This window comes from Temnothorax nylanderi, unplaced genomic scaffold (genome assembly GCF_030848795.1).
Source record: "Temnothorax nylanderi isolate EJ_2023f unplaced genomic scaffold, tnyl_v1.0 TNYL_tig0143_pilon, whole genome shotgun sequence".
Taxonomy (NCBI): Eukaryota; Metazoa; Arthropoda; class Insecta; order Hymenoptera; family Formicidae; genus Temnothorax; species Temnothorax nylanderi.
This window is the reverse complement of record NW_027249205.1, coordinates 328918-348963: the sequence shown is the minus strand read 5'-3', so window position 1 is coordinate 348963 and position 20046 is coordinate 328918. Positions and strand designations below refer to the sequence as shown.

The 20046-nt window shown below is 37.7% G+C and overlaps 1 protein-coding gene across 5 annotated transcripts in view; it reads right to left on the bottom strand.

Annotated features, from left to right (window-relative positions):
• The window catches only part of Oamb (Octopamine receptor in mushroom bodies), a 121472-nt gene extending 103632 nt beyond the window's left edge, over positions 1-17840 (bottom strand). For all 5 annotated transcript variants that reach the window (XM_071714623.1, XM_071714621.1, XM_071714626.1 and 2 more), the window contains exon 1: positions 16599-17840. The gene's annotated coding sequence lies outside the window, so the exon portion shown is untranslated. The remainder of the gene's footprint in view (positions 1-16598) is intronic.
• Positions 17841-20046: the final 2206 nt, after the last annotated feature.

Sequence of the window (20046 nt, the reverse complement as noted above, 5' to 3'; positions counted from 1 at the left end):
CGAAAGATATAATAATTTATGAGCGTGAAAGAGGGAGCGGTATACCCGAAATCAATCAATCTGGCGTTATCATAGACGCGCGTGAGACAAGCCTACAAGGCTATAATAAAAATTAATGTCTGACGTAGCGCTAAGAAAGCAAAAAGGAGACAAACGGTGTGGAAACCGGGAAAAGGGCTGGTCGCGAGAATCGCGACGGAGGAAAGTGCCTGGCGCAGAAATAACAGTTCGATAACAGGTTTTGTTCTCACTTGGATAACTCACGTGGTTATTCGCTACGACGAATCGACCTTCTCTTGGATCTCTCCGCGGACCTGTGCAACATATTTTTCGAGAATCCTGAAAGGAAGACACCGTGTGAAAACGCGCTTTTATTTCATTTCGACCACTCGAGATTTTAATGGAAGTGCTTGCGCACTCCTGTGTAATGGCTATGAGTCGTCTACTTTTACATCTACTGAAGCCATTATCTCCGAAGATTCACCCGTTTGAAGAGATGAAATAACCCGAAAATAAATGTTTCTTGATCGGTGTCTTTTTGCATTCACTTTTTCGCTTTTTTTCCGCAAATGGATTCTCGCTTTAAGATACCACATTAAATATATGTTTCACACTAAAGTACAAGGAAATAGAAAGGGGTTCTCTTTTTTAGAAGATTTGAATCGAAATTAAAAATCATTCATAATTATAAGTTTCTGTATAAATTATGCAGCGCATAACATTTCGCATAATATCAATCCTCATGCAGTTTCAATAATCTTGCTGATAAAGGTAGCTAAATATTAATATTTTACTATCCAATTTGCAAAGGTAGATAATTTAATATTAGTTTCTCGTAGCCAATTTGCATCGTCGATAAGCTCGACGTCGATCGACCAATTTATGCAACAGGAATATCTCTGTTAGAACTAAAGACAATCAGCGGTGAAGGAAATGACGGTATATATAAGAATATATATTATGTATATTCTTCTCTCTCTCTCTCTCTCTCTCTCTTTCTATATACATATTTAGGGGGGGGGGGAGAGAATTTCAGGGGGCAGTGCAATGAAATCGGCGCGTACCCGGAAGTGACATATCCGGCTGCTTGCGGTAGGTCAGGCACGTACGTAACCAATATTCAGAGTGTTCATGTGGCATACCAAGGACTTTCCACGACCACCACGGAGCCAACTAGCCACGAGTCTCGTCCCACTGGTCGGCGTCTGCACAACCCCTCAGCATCCGGGTTCGAGAAACCCAGGATTCCGTGTTGGCATGCTCGTCGGCTCTCCCCTTCCTCTTACACTGACCATCGCGCGCCCAAACTACCCTTCGACCAACGACCTACTAACCAGCTTCGGTTACCCTAACCGGCGGAATACAATGTCCACTGCCATGGTATTTAAACTATTTGAGCGTGACACGAGTTAAGTAATGGACGATGTTGTTCCGCCGAGAAAATTAACCGACTAACTTGACCAATCAATTTGTCGTCTCGTTCATTCTCGTTTTGTAAAATATACACGCACATTGAGCCACTATTATCAAAGCAGTCATAAAATTGAGAATGAGTTTCACAGGATTAATACGAATCGCGAATACTTGCATTATTCACCCGATTCAGCGTCTATGATTTTCTTTTTGCTTGAAACGCGCATTGGTCGATCAATTTCTAGAAAGATTTTCGTTTCAAAGAGAATAAAAATCTTGTTATAATCAGGAAAAAGAATTTTGCAATCTAAAAATTTCGATATAAAATTCAATCCAGAAATATGGTTTATAGTCAGTAATATTACACAATTATATTTCATGCACAATGCGTGCATAAAATTGCATTGAAATTGGACTAAGGTTAGCTAATAAATTTTATGATTCGAGACATTTAAAATATAAACAGATTTTACATTCTTAATGCTATGTGACTGTAAAATATAAGAAATAGTATAAAATAATATCGAAAAAGAAAGAAAAAAATTAAGGACTTTTTTACCCACGCAAATAATGAACGAAATGAACGCTAAGCTTCTTTCTTGTTCTAAGCTTCGTTCTACAGCGATATTGGTTCTTTCAATTTGTAACTTCGCAAGACGAAAGCGGGTTGCATTAGGTAGCAGAATTGACTATCCACCTTCCGCCTTGTGAACAAGAAAGTTTTAATTGGCTCTAGTGGCAAACGCGATCGTTCGACAAAACCGCCGTATCAGCTCACAAATACGATTGATATAAATTAGTAATGGAGAGAGATAGGGAATGGAAAGGAGATAAGCACTTTGGAATACAAAATCTATTCTTTTAAAAAATATAAGAGAGAAAGCGTAAATGTGTGTGTGTACATTTAAAAAAACTTCACTATAAATAAGATAAAATAAATAATTTAAAAAAATGGCTTTCCGTGTATGTATACGTGTTGCAAGCTGCTTAAAGTAAGAGTAAAATGAAAGAATTGAAATAACAAAAATGGAGCAAGATAATAAAAAAGAGATATAAAAAGTAAAAAATAAATAATAATTAGCAAAAAAAAATCTTAAATAGTTATTATCGATTGATACAATTTTCGAGAATGATAGCAGTTTAAAGACAAAAAAAATAGAATTGTAAATATCAAATAACGCAGTCTAAAATCGAGAAATGCATCGAAAGAAACAGATTTAAAAAGAAGTACAAAATACGTGTTTATCGAATTTTGCGCGTATGTCGAAAAAAAAAACAGCAATGAAATGACAGCGACGCATATTATGCAGTAAAAGAAAATCTTTCGCGTTCATCATCGTCGCACTGTCGTCTCTCGATGACCTGTTCTTTAAGAAAGGATTAAAAGGATTCTTACGTCATCCTTGCTCGAATGAGCAACGGCTAAAACCCCTCTTCTTCCGCTCATGGAAGCCTGCGTGTCGAGCAACCACGCTTGTGCACACATACAAAAGCCCGACCCGGGCTTTTGTTCCCCTTTCGCTTTTAAGTTCGCCGATGAAGTTCGAGAATACGAATGAAACCCAGGCCCTGTGTTAGCGACCATATACGCGCGACATTTCAAGAAACGAAAGAGAGAGAAAGACGGAGAAAGAGAATGAGAGGCAGAGAGAAAGAACAGAAGAGGAGAGAGAGAGAGCCAAGAAGAGACAAACATACTAAAAGGAAGAGATGAATGCAGACTTGCAGTCGAGACGGAGAAAAAGGATGGAGCGAAAGGAGAGAAGTTGGGATTGTTGGGGAAGGCAAGTAGAAGGAAGAAGAAGAGAAATCGGAGCTGACGGAACGGACGGACGCGATCGTGCCATGAATGAAATGAGACTTGGACGACCGCCGGCGAAAACCAAGTGCATCCACTGCAGTCGAGTTAGTTGGCGGTGCGCGAAGGAAAACTCCGGTACGTGCCTGCGGAAAGCATAAATCCCCGACACTCGTACCGGCGGTTTACATCGGTACAGTAAGGAGATCGGCAATAATATCGCTATGTGTGTGTCGATATCATAGACGTAGACCGAGGACAACCAAAGCTACGGTGCGGTGTGACTTGGAAGCAAGAGGGAAAGAGACGCGTGTCTTACGTGCATAAAACATGCGTCATTTGAACTGCAATTTACGAAACGATGTAAAATTTGTATACACAAATGCGTAATATATGACAGGAACCTGCAACTTAATTTCTTTGTGCGAATATAAACGCTTCACACACACACATATATAAATGTAGTATGAAAGCCTATGTTAAAGTAGTAGTAGATAAAGCCTCAGAATGTCCACAATTAGAGATAAATGAACGGTGTGCCATTTCGAATAATTAACGAAGTTTTAAATAAGGGGCTATGTATAGCCGCTACGTGAAGCAAAAATAGCCGTCGTCCTTGCGTTAAATATCTATGAATCCACGTAACGATACGATGGCGACGTCGCGTATTGATGAAATAACTGGCTACGCGAATTCATTGCGTAAACAACGATGTAAAGCAAATATGAACAGACTGATGCGACGTGCTTCGACAATACCATTGTTTTGTTACCATTGGCTAAGTGTAAACAGAAGCACGCATTAAAAGACAAACAATTGTAATTAAGTACAAATACTTAAGAAATAATAGTCTTGAATGAAGAGAAGTGTTTAAAAAGGGTATATAAAAATGCGATCTCACGATAAAAATGAGAAGCTATGTAAGATAACAATCATGATTTTAATCGACTAGTACAGTCTTGCCAGACGCATTAGATAAAATCTTCACGATAGCAAATAAGTCATAAAAAAATTGAATAACATATTTATTTAACTCGTCAAAATCGGACATCCTCGAGTGGAAAGTCGAACACCTAAACACGAATTTTTTTTAAGCTTTATTTTTAAGCCGCAGCCTAGGTGATTCAACGATAAAAAGTCCACTGCCGCGAGATTATCGGCGCGATCTACCCTTCGGCCTTCACATTTTTAAAATAACGCCGAACTCGACCGTCAACGACGCCGATCGTGTCGCCGACTACAGGTAAGCCGTCATTAACCGGGCGACTCTAGTTACGAGGCTGAATAGAGCGCTTGATTTCATGGTCGCGATATTATGGCTCTCGCGTGCATTTAAAAACACCTCGAAGCCCGCGCCCTTCAACACCCATTCGCGAAATAGATTTGCACACGCTCGCTACGAGGAGATGCTCGACAGCACGAACGAGTTTCAAAATGTAACTTCGTTTTATCTTGCGTCTACGAATATATCTTGCGAGCGTTTTGTAAGCTCAGTCTAAATTATTTAAACCCTTAGATGAGCTTGCCTGATATAATTTTCTATCCAACGTTCGTTAAACTTCTGTGCTTGTTACTGAAAGCATACATGGCGCATATGGACATTATCTATTTTTAATAAAAGAATTTGATTTTTACGGAATATCTATATGTATAAATGTTGAGAATTTAAAAAGTTACATATTAAAATTAAAATAAAAAGTTAAGAGCACACTAGAATAATGTTTGCCATCGGTAGTTAGAAAGATGCGAGAGTCAGGTTATTAATAAAAAATTTACACGGTAATGGACTGTAACTCGATGATATTAATTAACGGAATTTCTACCCACGGTTTATGTTTGTTTAGTTATAGGGAGTACACGTGGTTATTTTAAATTAATCAGAGATACAAGAGCAAATAAGGAGGAATGTGTATCTAGGTCCGTCTACATATTGATTTTTAGGGGAGACCGGGGCTTGTTGGCACAAGAGGCAAGTTGGCAATGCGTTCCGTTTATGTATTTATAGCGAAAGAAACAATAAGAAAATTGTCACAAAATATCTCTTTTATGACATACGTACTTTTCCCAAAGTTTTATTTAAGTCAAACAAGTATTACAATAGAAAGAGAGAAAACTCTGATTCAAGAGGTGGCAAGTAAATTTTTGAGAGTTTCAAAATATTGTATTAATGTTCTTCAGAGAAGGAAATCAAAGTGACGAATCATTAGTTAAAAGAAAAGTTTCTGTTACTATACGACATGTTATTTTGAGGAACAACCGTAATTTATTGTAATAAAATGAAATCAAACGTATGTAGGGATGGGGTATGTTGGTGTCTTACATATATCAAAACACGCTTAGCTTCACTTGTTGTTGCCGCGCGCGTGAGACCTGTGTGAGTATGTGATTTGCTACCTACAATGCTGATAGAAGCTAGATATATATTTATATTAATATTTTTATGTTGAAGAAAGCTACATTTAAAATAGTTAGAATTGTTTTTCTGCAACAGCATTTTGCTATTCGATTATTACAAAATAACTTTAAAAGATACAATCTTTATCAAGAAGTTACATATCTGTTATCCGTTTTGTGTTTCTATTACGTTTTTATTAATTTAACATAGACTTTTGTCGCATAGCCAACTTACCCTACTATCGGGGCAAGTTGGCTACAATGCAGCATGTTCGTATTTCACTTATTACGAAGAAACTACACAGTATACAGGAGCGTTCCTGGCATGAAAATGTAGAGAAAGGTTCTCTCTATCATATTAGTACTGTTTAATCATGAAAATTAGTTGTTTAAAAACTCAAATGCCGAAATTGTGAAAACTGTGCCAACGAGCCCTGGTCTCCCCTATTTGTGAACAGTGGTACCGATACATAGTACGCGTAAATAGCCTTAGTATGACCTGTGTATACATGGTGAATGAAAAGTTAGCGACTAGCTAATAACAGAGTTCATAATGTATGTAGACTACAAATCGATGACACAATTAGCGTGCTATCTTTATGTAATATATCGCCCACTCTAAAGTGTATCCATCAGCAGTATCTATATAATAAAAGAAGAAAAATCACACAACATCTGCCGCATCAACTTTTTATGTTTTAAATTAATGGCTATTTCAGTTTAATTATTTTTAGTTACTTTAACTATTTATCTAATTGCGCGTTACTAATTTTACTTTGATTAATTGATCATATTGTTTCGTTTGGTTGAGATCATAAAAACATTTACAAAAATATACTTGATTTAACAAGCAAAATTATTTGTTAAATCTAGTGGAACTGCTGCATTATTTTATATATCGTAAATTATTCCGTGTACCGTGATCTTATAACATCAGAATCTCGTTGAAAAATGAACGTTTCAAGGATTCTTGAAACGCGGGATTTTTGCCAAAGCTCCTGAAGCAAAGTGCCTTTCATGCTCGGATACCGCGCCGCATCTCCGTATCTATACGGAAATTCTTGCTTTGCAACCATTTCCGCACGCTCGGGTAGACTACAGCAAATACCGCGATATGTTTCAGTCTTCGTGAATCACGTTCAGCCTATCTTGGCGGCTCTCGCTTTGTTCTACCGCGATACTCATGCCGCGGTAACACGCGATTCGAAATTCAGGTGAGCTCTCTCGTGAGAGGTCGAATCTACTGCCGATCGAAATCACGGGACACAGATGCCCTCGGTATTTTTTCAATTTTCATTTTTGTATCATTACGAATTTATTATTTCGGTAATAGCGACTTCTTACGTAAACATGCACGTCGTGTATGCATAGCGTGACTCAATTTCTTATATGATAATAAGATTGGATTATTTAATTTATTGAATCGGAATCGTAACACATCTTAAAAGGAATTAAATAAGATAATAGAAAGCTAGCTAAAACTCTGAAGATTAAGAGACAGTTAAAAAGTAATCAAAACTTATTAAAAAAATATATTGGACAAGTGACTGAAGAATTAAGATTAATCGGCTATCTAAGATTAAAATGCTGAGTTCACGAAGTCGCGGATGGGGGCATTTCACATTAAAATGCGCGGCCCCTATAGTAAACGCGCGCACGAATGCCAACGGCATACTCAATTAATGTTTCACGAACTAATTTAACACGGACGGGAAATGTTCTCGCACGCTGGAAGACAAATCGAGACCTTTAAACTTTTGTTCCCGGCAATTTGCAAGAACTTATCTCTCCGTAAGAATTTCATCTTTTCGAGAGGTAAAAATTTCGGACTTCAAGAACGGTCGAGCGTAGCCGCGCGCGGTCGCAAAATTAAGAAAACGTTAGGAGCGAGTTTAAACGCTCGCGCCGTCGTTCTTAACGATCTCCGAGGAATTAAATTCAACGATGGCCAAATCATTTAGCCGCCGCGGATTCGTTCGAATATCGTTTGCACCGCGCACGGAAGAGTTCGACGGGATATCGTGAAACTTCAAACGCGTTGTTCCAAGTTAAATTGAGTCCTATGACAAATAAGAATTGAATTATTCATGGCAGATCCGACACAATATCTCTTCGATATTGGCTTTATAATTTAATGGACCATTGACTCCCGACCAAACTATTAAACGTAGATATATATGTATTCTGGCTTGAACGTAACCCAATCAATTAAATTTAATGACGAAAAAGAGATAATTAATTTGTCAAGATCTGAATAATTTGGTTATTATAATATTACCTTGCTATTAATATGGTTATTAATATAGAGGAAAGTCCCCTATTATGAGACAGGATCCTAATATGAGATATGTTAAGCTAAAAGGCCCTATATAGGCCGCATCTGTTGATCCCACCATGAAAAAATCCTGTCATCTCATATTAGGATCCCTATCTCATAATAGGGGACTTTCCTCTAATAATATACAATTTATGTTTTTGTGCTCATATAAAATGTACAGAATTTCCGGTTCTAAACCAAATTCTCTGCTATTTCATTTATGCTAATATAATTTCTATCGTTCCTCTGTCTTTATTTTTAATCGTCATAAAGTTCTATTAGTTCTACAATTGAATTATTGAAATTTGCATGTGTTTATTTAAAAAAAAAATTCTTTATTGTCAATATGAAACGTTAGCACTACATGTTACTTTTTTATTCTTGAGAAAACAGTGCACAGCAGTTTCACAACAGAATTATTTAGTGTTATAACTTTCTTTATATTCCAAAAATTTCAAAGTACTATTTCAAATAGCTTGTCGGTATATACGGATTGTCCTCTGAGATGGTTCAGGGCAGATTCTTTTCGCGGGATGTCGTCTCTGCCTGAAAATGACTGGCATGTGTACATACACGGGGCCAAAAGCGATTCTATTGTTGGATTGAACGTTGGCGTACTCTGCTCGAGGCAGATGCTTAAATCGAGATTAAATCCAATTAAGTTCGTCATCGGTGCCTGTGCAACTCTCGTCGTACGAGAGCGATTCCCGATCTTGTCCGGCGATGAAAGAAAATCGATTACTCGCGTAGAGATGCTTCTCCGACAAGTTTATATAAATATATATATAGATTTCTCTTTTCACGACGTACGGATAAATAAAATACTGTCACAGACAGACAAATAATACTTTCTTATGAGATCAATTTAAATCTTCAAGAATAATTTCGTGCAATATTTCTTTTAAATTTATTCATCTAAAACGTAAAATAAGTACAGAATATTTCTTTCATTTTAGTTTAGTTTAAGTTTCGTTCGCGAATCTATAAAGGTTATCTATTCTATTATAAAAGAATTTAATTTGAAAACGTTTTACAGAAAAACGTTGAAAAAAAGAACTGGGTTTTTTTCTAAAATCGATCCTAAATTTTATTATAGATTCAATATAGAATAGAATATGTTATATAAATCATATAATCATAGGTATAAATCATTGATCAAGAGATATGCCATTCACGGAAAAATGCAGTATTTTAAGTTTTATAGATTCTCTTAATTTTTTGGGGGATATTCCAACATACTATTATAAAAGTTGTAAGCCTCATTTGCGACTTATTATCCGGCGTAAGTTCACGAGATAAAATAGAATCGGCGCACACGCGGTTGTTTAGAGGTTTAGAGATTAGCGCGGCATGTGTTCTCTTGGAGTTCCCGTGCTCATGTGAAAATGGATGTACGTAATCCGCGGCACTTGTTTGAACGCTGAGCTAAACCGACGGGAAAGAGAAGTTGAAGAGGAAATAAAAGTAACTGTAGGACGGCTCTCTCGCTCCGCGTACTTGTGCAACACCCGAGAAGAAGACAATAGTGTATACGCAGACTGGGACGCCCAAGAAGAACAGAAACGAACTTAAACGGTGAAAGAAACTAACCAGATGTGACCTCAGAATTTACAATTAGACCGAGTGATTGTTACTTTGTTCGTTACCACTGTTAAGCCCGCGCCTTCGTATATTACAACGTAATTTTGTAACGAGAACAAATAAGCCGCACAACGCCACAACGTTAGAAGAGAAATAAAAATAGCTTTCTTTCCAGATCTCTAGCGAAGAGACAACTTTTATAATTGTAGTAATTGTTCGAATAAAGATGCAGTACAAATTCTTGTATATAGGTTTTAAAGAAGTGACTGTGCAATTTAATAAAAAAACTTATTTTGTAACTTTCGTATAAATTACAAAAGCAACGAGAAACAAACAATGTTTTATTAACGGCACAATAATGCACAATGTGCGTATATTCACGTGTTGTTCAATTAATGCTGTGATGAAAAGAGATACCTACATACTTCCCTGTTATTAGTTGTTGTGGGGAATAAAGTTCAGCAAGTCTCATTTTAGTCATAATTGAGCTCGAGTATAGCAATCATATTTTCAACAACCGACGTAATATTACTTTTGTATTCGTTTGCACAATTTAATAAACTTCGGTACAAGAAATATGATATTGTGCAGTTAATTAACAACAACTTACCGCGGCGCGGCGGTTCAACTTTATAAATTTCGCGTATCACGAAATATAAGGTTATAGAATTTTAGCTCCCAGTAGCGCGGGCCAGCCCGACGTGTGTCTCAAAAGCTTCTTTCCACACCGATAATTAATGCAAGCATCGCTATCCTCAAATTTAATTAACTCAGAGCTTTCGCGAAAGGTTTATTTATGGTTATTTTCGGCTATGCACGCAACGGAACAACGCTTAATTTTATGAAATTTCCTTGGCAAAGAGAACGTCCAATTATGCGGTACTGATACTTGCATATCATTACTTTGATGCAGAGAACATAGCTCTGCAGTAGACACGTGTTTTTGATCTTTTTTCTCTTTCTCCTCTCTCTTTCTCTCTCAAGAAGCGAGAAAATGTTCAAAATATTAATATTTTAATGCACTTTTCACATCAATTTAAACAGAGGTAAAAATTTTAATTATATTAATTCTAATTATAATAAATGAAAGCGTTATTTGTCGTTCGCAAATATAAATTTATGTTTCACATTGAAATAACAATATGAAAACGCGAATATTTCATATTGTCTTGGGGGAGCTGTTAGCTATACATACAGAAAAGAATATGTTTACGATAAAATATTTATATTATAATAGAAATATGCTATGTGTTAATAAAAATAAGCGACTGGTTGATTTTTCCCCAAGTAATTGATTCTTATTCAATTTCCGCTCTTTTCCACTTTTAATTGTGCAGTATTTTCTAGGATCTCGTACTTGAAATTAAATGAACTTTCTCTTAACGAGATTAGGCTGATTAAAACGATGGGACTGTGTTATTCCCGATGCGATCTTAATCACATTACGACAAGCTAAATACGAAGCGCTCGTTAGTTGGAATCTATTTTTGCGGCGTCTATTTAAAAATTGTGTAGTAAAAGCGATACGTACGCGGGCTTATCTTTTAACACGACTGACCAAGTAAATCAATAGTCCTGGGTTCTCTACAAAAAAAACGCACCCGCCACCGTATATCAGGGCGTTCCACTTGATTGGACCACGCTAGTTATCTAGTGAATTGGCCGACGTGTCCATTGAATTCGGCCAAATTATGGCACCTTTCGCTTACGTAACGTTTATTTTCCCTAATCGATACGAATTCCCGCACCGATGGAAAAATTCGTCGCGAGACGCGTGGCGCATTCACGACAGTCGCTCATTAATTTTCGCAAATTTTCTGCTCATTTGCGACATCGCATTTGTCCTTCTGCTGCAATATTTCAGAAATTAACGAAATTAATTTTCTTATTAACAAAAATTTGTTAGAAAATGTCACTTTAGCGCACATCTCGTCTGCCATTTATTCACTATTATATATATATTCAAGAAAAAAAGGTTGTGAAATGAATCCACAGTTATTCCTCCGAAAAAACGCATTTCGAAAACCTGTCTCATGGAATCGTTTCAGCTTTCAGCTTAAATTTTAAAGACACGCTCGAAGGAACGCTAAATGAGAGCCGGGTTAAAGGAAACCATGTCTGTAATTCGGCTTGCTGCTACGTACGTTGCTACGAGTAATTACACTCACGTTCATTTTTCCCAGAGAAGAAACGACTGCATCAGATGATTAAAAGTCACGGGACTTTGTAGAGCTTGCGAGTAATATGGGCTGCCTCGTTATAAATTCCATTTTATTTTCTGTTGCGCACGTCTCTCTTTCCGATAATTATAACACGACCAAAATATATACAGCAACGTAGTCAATTAACGCGTTTAATAAAACTCGCGGATGCAGTTTTAAGCATTATCACAATAGCGAGGATTATAATATATCGCGGGCTATATTACATTCCTGTATTATATCCCGCATTCTATCTATTTTTACCAATAATGTCAATTTCAATAAAAATTCAACCAACCATCAGTTTCACTTTACATAACATTTTAGCGTGTGTGCGCGATTTTAAACAACTTGAAAACCAATTGAAAACCAACTTTAAAATTCTATTCCAGAGAAGGCTTTTACTTAGAATTAAATAAAGAATAAGATATCACGCTATATGACTTATGATCGACAGCTTCGCACGTCTAAATTTCAATAAAAGTTGCACGAAATATCAAACGTTCGATGCATATACATCATGCATTACGGATCACCGTCATATCACCGGTATCGTTTTTCTACACGCATGTAAATTATCAACGTCGCACGTGCCGCGATAAAAATCATCGACACGCTACATCCGTCACTCATGACAACCTCGCATAGTCTTGGATATTCGCACGCAATAAAACCTTCGAGCTCGCTATACTGTCGCAAACATGCGTGATTTATCGAGTAAAACCCTCATGCGTGCTTCTTTTCGCGAAACGGACGAAATGCATCGACCGCGAATAATCTATTGTGAGCACGTTTACCTGCTTAACTTGGCTTTATTTTCGTGCACTTTATTTTTATCGCAATGTTGCAATCCGCATACAGTATGTTATATTGGCAGAGAGAGAAAACGTATCGCAACATTAACCTCACGATGCATTAATAGCGCTAAGGGATTGCGCAAATTGCGTGTCGAAAATTGCGATTGACTAATCTAAATATTGTTACTATTGCACGAATCATATCCTTGAAAAAGGCAGGCTATTTTTTATTACTTTAGAATTTGCATAGTGACATAAACAATTGATTATTAAAAATGGAAATTATATTGATTTCAGATAAGTATAATATTTGGGAATTGTTAAAGGAACAATCGGGTGATTATAATCAAAAGTGGTTTTATTTGCGTTTTTATTTCTAAAATTAATAAATTGTAAATAAAATTATAAATTTAATAACAATCTACAAGTGCACCTTTTGTCAAAAATATAATTTATATTTGCAACTTGTAGCAAATTAATTATATTGACAAGAAACTATTCCGATTTATGAATCAGTGAAAAAGTTAATTTTTTCTCGTTCGTTCCTATTTGAATATTTTGATCTATAATAACGCATCACCTTTAAACTCGCTTCTAATGCTTTAAGTAATATTATTGAAAGAGATTAAGTAGATCAGTGAGATATCGTGGAGATTATTTGTGCGCTTATATGGAAATAAAATTAAGCTTCGGGTTTACAAATAGATTTAAAAATGGTGAATATATAGATGTCAGAAATATTAGAATTAATTAGTGCATCAAGTTAACATCTCTCGTGTTTTACATGCGAGTTTCGAGGGAGATATCTTTTGATAAAACGAGCGCGACTTATTGTGCTGAGAATGTACTGGAAAGCGCTAGTTAAAATACAAAAAGAAAACGTGTGAATTGCATCCTCTCCCGAGGATCCACTTTTACCTTGTTCACCGCGCACAAAAAAGACCCGTCTCGCTATTTAGTATAAAGGCACGAAGTGGGAAAGGAAACCAATGGCATTATTCAGCGATCGATTTAATGATATCACCGGTCTTTGTAAGGTCTAGTAGCAGTAAGAGCGGGTCTTTTTATTAACGACGCTTTGTCGCCGCTTTATTCCAATCCCAGCGAGCCTCCTTCCGTCGCTTTTTCCTAACGCGAACTTAATAACAGCCTGCAATTCTACTGTATGCATCGAATATTCTCTTCTCGAGTATTCAAATATATATTATGAATCGAGAAATATAACGCCGGATAATAAAGGGAGTTGAAAGCAAGACACTTAAAACTGTACAGCGATAAACAATATCGAAAAGTCATATTTCATACACGTTCGCACGTCGCATAATTTTGCATTTACTATAGTTTATAAAGTACAACTTTAAGCAATGTACGCGTACTTTTCCAACCATCGATTTCTCGTTACTTCGCGTTACTTCGGACATAGATATATTAAGTGATTCGACAGCAAAACATTTTCTATAGTTTTGCAGTAACATTTTTCATAAAATCGGATTATTTCTTTTTTACGTTCAAATAAAATACGATTTTTAAACTTAACAACTAACCGCCGTCGTTGACTTTAAATATGCTCTACCTAAAACGGTCTTTAAAAATTGTCTGCCAAGAGCCGCCCACTGATGGCGTTCAATGAGATACTTCTCACGTGAGTTATCCGTTCATTAAATCTCGCGTTGTCGCGGACGAGTGGGCTCGGAAGGGTGGTTTCCAGACGAGCGGTCTCTTAGACTTAGATATCGCGCAAGGCATCCCCGGAGAGAGGAAAATACAGGACAGACGGGTAAGAGAGAACGAAAGAGGGCCAACTCGCGCGCTCGCAGAAATATCGTCCATTGTTTCTCGACGACAATGGAATGCGAAACGGAGATGCAGACAGCATCCGTTGCACTTTCAGATGCCGATCATTAAATTAAGCGGCATTGTACGCGCCCAAAAATCAAGTTCCGTCGAACGAACTCTCGCTCGCGCTCGATCTGTCGAAGAATGAGGGCCGATAGGCTGGCAACGCCTTTGATCTAAATCAAATATGTTCCTGCTATTTAGAGAGTAAATTGTAAGAGAAGCGCGGTCAACGCAAAAAAGATGAAAGCACATTTCTCTCCGCGCCTCGAGTTAAATTCGGCTGACCGCAAATAATGTTACTTTAGGTCAGGGATACTGCGACGCACAGCCAACTATTTCCATTTGCCATCCCGTAAGTTAACGTATTTATTAGCGGGCGCAAAGAGGGGCGACCCGAAAAATACGGGATAATAACGTGTGCTCCTAAAAGACTCGCGCCAGTTGACTCGAAGCTGCGTAGGTGTAGCGCAGACGACTTTCCTTTCCTTTTTCGTTCTCTTTGACGGAAGACAGTCGAGAAAACGCGCGGCGAAATTATACAAATATATTACAGAATCCTTTTCCAGCTTTTACATGTTGAGTCAAATAGAAACCTTTTTCAGTTTTAGTGTGTTGAATCAAATATATAAGAAAAATATTAGCTTCGTTAATGCAAAAAATTTCCTTCCATGCCAAATATAATATTTCCACGTTATAAAGAAATTTATATTTTTCATCATTCCCATATTCATTGGTAATCAATAACGTGGTATAATTTTACGATTTAGAATTTGTGCGTCCTCGGTTGCATCTCTATAAATAGATCGTGATTTCACCGATGCTCTAAATTCGAAAATCAGACATAACAAAAAACAAATGATCCACTATTAAAAGAATTAGACGCGAAAAGGAGAAACAGAATTCCGGGGTCGATTGTGCTTTCAGCCGCTTCACAACGCTTTCTCTAAACCGGTTGATATTAGTAAAAAGGTGATCGACCTCAAGTACTAATAGACGACAGTAATTTCGTTGCGATGAATCGCGAGAGGGACCATCGGAGTTGTCGTCGACCCCAAGCGGTGATTCAGGGGCAAAAGATAACGTCGATAAAATCATTATGCGCAAAATTGACCTAATCACGCCCCGACTTTCCTCCTCGTGAAAAGCAAATAAGAAGTAGAATTAATATTGGTGTAAAATTCACTTTTAAAGTAGCAATTAACGATACAGCGCGATTAATATAAGGTGTTTCGATAGTGATTCGCAACTTTATTTTTATTAAATGATATATGACTTGACCGGTCTTGAGTTAACTTTTTGTTAACGAAACTTCAAAAGGAGGTAATTGTTACGACTTCTTGAAGCTTAATTATTCTTTACTCATTAGATCTTTTCGTAATTCGATTTGCTTTCTCAATGAGTAATTTAATTAGTAAGGCTAGTAAGTTAAGTTACGCCGTTCAAGTTCCGGAAATCAATACGACGTATTGCCGCAAACGGTACTCCGCCAATGTCGCGTAATTCATTCGATTATGTCGTCAATAAAGGGGCCAATCAACTCAGGGAGAGACTCTATAAACGTCCAACAATCACTTCCCGAGCGGCTTAGTCTTAATAATTACTTGCTGTTTTGCGTTTATTAAGTTCGAATATATCTATTTTGCAACAATCTTTTCAAAGAGAGGAATTACTTCTTCCTTTTGCCCTTAACAAATAAATAAAATATTCACGTTCAATAAAATTGAGATACAATGAAGGAAAAATGTATATTAAGAAGCAAGTAAAAGTTTTTCTCCGATTTAATACGGAAGTAAGTATGCTTATTAGTCTTTATTCGGAGCCCTTACTTATCATAATCTTTTCATTGCTACTATTAAAAATAGCTGAATAATTCAAGCAAAAATTTCGTAATAAATGAAATTTTTTTGTTACAATTTACAGACAGTATTGTCTAAATGTTGCAAGCGTTGCAAGCGTTACTGCAAAAGGCAAAAGATATAGAATTTCAGACGATATTACAACGATTTCAAGTTATAAAAGGAACATCTCAATTCATAATCAGAATTCTTTCCACGAAAACACTTAAAAATCCCACGACATTATATTGCCCCGCGACGGAGACACGGCTCGGCCCTTCTGAAGCAACTGGGCCAACCCTTTCATTCCGTGCGCTCTTGAGAAAGTAATTTCCCGTTACAGCGTTTCCCTTTCAGATGCAGCCGCATATTACTCGAAAGCGCACTCTAACGAAACCGACCCCGAACGAAATTCGAACTTACCATTCGGCGAGATGACACTAGACCGACGTCGCAGTTAATTAGCGCACCTTCTTCCGGCCCAGGGGTGCATCCCGTCGCGGGTCTCTCGACGGCTAATAATTGCCGGGAAGAGCCGCCACCGTTTATTTCCCGTTTCGCCAATAACGTCGTCAAATTGAGTTCCTCGCGAGACGATCACTGCGTTTATAATGTTCAATCACATCTGTATCGCCTTCGGGATTTTTGAGAGCGCCGATCGTCGATGAAGATCGTCGATCTCGAGAAACCACGAACGGCGCCCACGCGATATCGCGAACGGTCGTTGTTGTCGAACAAATCGACGTCGCGATACTGTTGTTCCTCCGCTCTGTAACTCTGTCCCTTTCGAAATTGGTGTGGCTTTCAGCTTCGATTACAGCGTCCGAAGGGTGTGCCTTCGTGGAAATCCAACGCGAACGCTCGATCGAGCCGTCCACGCTGCGCCGGTTATTCGATCCGACGGCCGCGGTCGCGAAGATCGACCGTATCGATCACCGTCTTCTTCCGCGCGCCAGCCTGTCCACCGTCGACGCGAGCGGCGAGTAGCGCACTACGCGAAGTGCGTTAATGCGCTCGAGATAAACGACGCGTTTATTGCGCGCATCCAGTGCAGTACACAGGTCAGTCGTAAGCCCTCGGTTTATCGCTCGCGGAGTTGCGATAAGCGGACGCGTCGCGGGAAGAATAAAGAACGTGGAATAAAGAGATCGGGGACAATGCGGCGGACGCGAATCACGGTCATAAGCGCGCGAATGCGATTGCCAATGCTTTTTCCTCGAGAATCTTTCGGTGAGAAACTTTCGGTCTCGTTCAGTGCAACGAAGAACCCGCGACTGGCGCGTCGCGTCGCGCTCTCGATCTCGATCGCGGATCTTCTCGATCACGCAAAAATATCAATGATTCGCGAGTTAATTATTTGCGAAGAGAAGCGTTCGCTCGGCGGCTGTCAAATCACACGTGGTTGCGGCACGTTAAACCGGAAATCACTGTCTTCTGTTTCGGAAATCGTCTTTGAAACTCAAGGATCTATCGTCAAAGATCGCGCGTTGTCGTCATCGTCGAGAAACCGCGTCAGGCGAAACGTTGCCAAACGATAGTCCCGAAAATTTACATCCGCGGCGAAAATTTGCGCGTTCCTGCCCGACTCGATCGTTTTATCTTCGTGGCGAACGAAAAGCGATGAACGAAACGGCGCCGACGACAACATATCCGTTCGCAGCGACGGCCGACGTCGGACTGCCACCGGCCGCCACTATCAAGGGGTCTTATCGACGGCAGGATAGGTCGTGTTCTGTACGCGGCACCTCCGGACATTCCCATTGACGGAATTATTGTCAATGAACATCTCGGCGATGATAAATCGCCGGTTTTGCTATGATAGGATTGCCGTCGGCGGGAGCTCATCACTCGATGTTTGATGATTATAAGTGAACTTTCACGTTCCTCCATCTATATCTGTCGGGCATAGCCTAGTTTTTACCCTGGTTTGATATAAGACAGTTTAATAAATTGCGACAAATAAGATTTCATGAAACCTCGACTGACATATATAAAGAAAGAAAAATACATCGCAGCGTTCTCTTAGACTTTTACTTCTTACAGAAATAAAATTAATATAGAACTGCTAATAATTAATTTCTACTAGATTAATTATTGGTAGTTCTATATTAATATATATAATATATATAATATTATATATATAATATTAACTATATTAATATATATAACTTTAAAATTGCAACAAAAGCCATTGAAAATTTCAGAAAATGCATCGTTATAAGTAGTTTTTCCAAAAATTACAAATTACTCACTTTACTTTGTAATTCTAGTGTCAAGAATGTATTGAGATCACAATGTACTTTATAGGAAGTTTATTTAATTAATACAATTTTAATTAAATACATTCATTTTTTATACCAAAAGTATCCGTCTAAATAGAAAATAAATAAGTATAACATTTTATATAAATTGTTATCTTTAAAGATACCTATAGAAATATCGTGTTTTAAAAATGCAAAATAAATGAGTCGAATAACTCATATAATTGTAATATGATTGTAATATGATTGTGATGTCCGATTTATCTCCATCGCGGTAGGAGAAAAAAATGGAAGAATTGGGAGAGAAGCGGGAGAAATCCATTTTCGAAAATTTAATCTGCCATTCATTTAACAGCGGAAGCCAATGGCGACTCCTCGTTGTCAGTGTAGAAAAAGAATTGACGTACATACGTTTACGCACGTTATTCGATCGAACGATTAAACAGTCGGTTATTGACGTAAGTAACACGCGGAAAAGCCGAGCGAAACATTATCCAAAGACAACACGACAACTTCGTCAACATGATATTTCGTCAACATATAATTTAATATCGTCAAACATAATTTTGTTATTCCGTCGCATATAGTCGTGCTCTAACTTCCTTAAAGCGAATGCGACTCGTGAGACAACTATCCAATCCAAGGAGACAGAAATTTATTAAAACAAAAAATAGAAGGTGCTCGGATCATAAGGCATTTCATTTAAAAGGATAATTGCACAATGCTTCTACTTCTATGATATTATCTTCCCATTCTGTTTCTCTCTCTCTCTCTCTCTCTCTCTCTCTCTCTCTCTCTCTCTCTCTCTCTCTCTCTCTCTCTCTCTCTCTCTCTCTCTCTCTCTCTCTCTCTCTCTCTCTCTCTCTCTCTCTCTCTCTCTCTCTCTCTCTCTCTCTCTCTCTCTCTCTCTCTCTCTCTCTCTCTCTCTCTCTCTCTCTCTCTTGTAGTTCATCGATTTGCAATTAAATACATATGTCGTAAGTCCAGCTATACACTGATATCTGTAGGCGCATTGTCGCTGCGCTAAAAAACGTATAGTGCGGGTAAAAAAGAGAGAGGGAGAAAAAACCGGATAAAACGAAAGACAGAAAAACGTGTTTACGTTGTAAATCAAAAGTAGAATATGGAAATGCAAAACCGCAGTAAGAGAAGCTATCCGATAGTGAAGGATGCAAGTTCGATACGTGTGCATTTATTGTAACAATGCGAAAAATGTTGTTAACCTAAGCTTCGAGAGTGCAAATGCGTAGTCAAACTTTACACTTCAGTAACTTTTAAGAGCTTGTCTATTTTAATAAAAATTTAATTTGAAGTTTACGCAGCGCTACATAGTTAGCGAAATGTTTTATCTTGTAAATTTAAAAGTTACGCAAAAGTGCGACGTTCAAGAAAATTTTCACCGTTAAAAAATCGCCTTAGAAATTTTATCGGAGAATATTCACACGCGAACGTCACGCTCAAGCGTGCGTAAAATATAAACATTAGACTATCTATATTATATGCGCTATCATAATAATGTTATTTATTTTATAAATTCGATAATATCAGATTCTTTCGTAAACAATAAAAGAAAGAATGTTATAATATTAAATTTATGTTACTTAGCAACA